This window comes from Boleophthalmus pectinirostris, unplaced genomic scaffold, assembly GCF_026225935.1.
Source record: "Boleophthalmus pectinirostris isolate CB_2022bp ecotype Guang Dong unplaced genomic scaffold, ASM2622593v1 HiC_scaffold_7, whole genome shotgun sequence".
NCBI lineage: Eukaryota > Metazoa > Chordata > Actinopteri > Gobiiformes > Gobiidae > Boleophthalmus > Boleophthalmus pectinirostris.
Genome location: NW_026571473.1, coordinates 27,152,117 through 27,153,464, shown reverse-complemented (window position 1 = coordinate 27,153,464; position 1,348 = coordinate 27,152,117).

Genomic DNA, 1,348 nt, shown 5'->3' with positions numbered 1-1,348 from the left:
GGGCCCGCACAGTTGGCAGGCCATTAAAAGAATTCTTTCAAGAGTGGGTAGCAGAAAGAGCATGTCAATTTCTATTACTCAACCTAACATGATTGGATTGCCTTATGTTTTCTGCCATCTAGGTAGCCAGGATCAACATGTGCAAATAACTATAAATTACTTAAATCTTACAAATTAAGATCATTTATGCTCCACTTTCATAAGTAAACAGAGCCGTGTGTTCAGTCACTTTTGAACATTTCTATTGTCAAGTCTGTCAAGGCTGTATTATCTTAAACAATCAGGTCAGTTTGAGAATTAACCAAAACAGGCGAAATAGAGCAACAAACAAACAAACAAACATCGAGGCGCCCATTCACTGTTGTCTCCTGGGGTCAGCATATGTTTAGCTCTGTTGCTAAGATTTCACTTGTCCTGTAGACGGACCAAATAACGGACAGAACAACACACAGAGGATGGAGAGCAGTCTTTATTTGTATCCGTATGCGTCTAGAATGTAGAGCATAAATGAGCCTGTATAGTTTCTCAGTAAATTCTCATGAATCACTAACGATGCACAAATTCAATAACTGAGCCAAAATAAATAAGTCATCCGCCTGCCAATCATGCTCACTTGCTCGGGATTGAACACCTTACACATTATAACATAACACATGTTTATTACTGGACATGCCAAATGTTTCTTTGAGTTACATTAGCTAAAAACTATGTGAAAATAAAATTAAGCAACAAAGAATGTTTTGTACATATTTTTTGTTGTGGTAGTGAAATCATGGACACAATAATTTAATCCAAATAATGTTGTCATGCCATAACATTAGATGTGAGATACATATATCTGTACATTACATTTTTTTATTATTATTATTTTTTAATTACATTTATTGAGGTAATGTTTCAGTCAGATGGTGGATTCCACATAACAGTTTTGACCAACAAGAAATGTTTGTATTTTTGCCTTAATGAATTTTATAGAGATCAGAAACAATACCTTTGCTTTTTCCCTGCTTAAGCTTGAGTAGATTGAGTAGATTGAGTGTTTTCAATGGTGAATTTCCATAGATGCAATTGAACCACTAGTACTGTCATTCTGGGACAAGTTGACCACACTGGACATTTCAGACCCACAGTCTCGAAGGCTGCAGGCAGAAATGTGTTTGAGGGTCATCACTACAGTCTCAGAGCAGATCCTGGATGGTTTAAAAAACACTGTGCTGAATGGGAGAATGGCGGAGGGCCCTCTGCTGGTGTCAGAGGAGGCTGTGCGTAGAGCACTGCTCCCCTGTCTCATTCAGAGGCCGCATTATGTACCACACACCGATCCACAGAAAATCTCTCCCAACTGGTG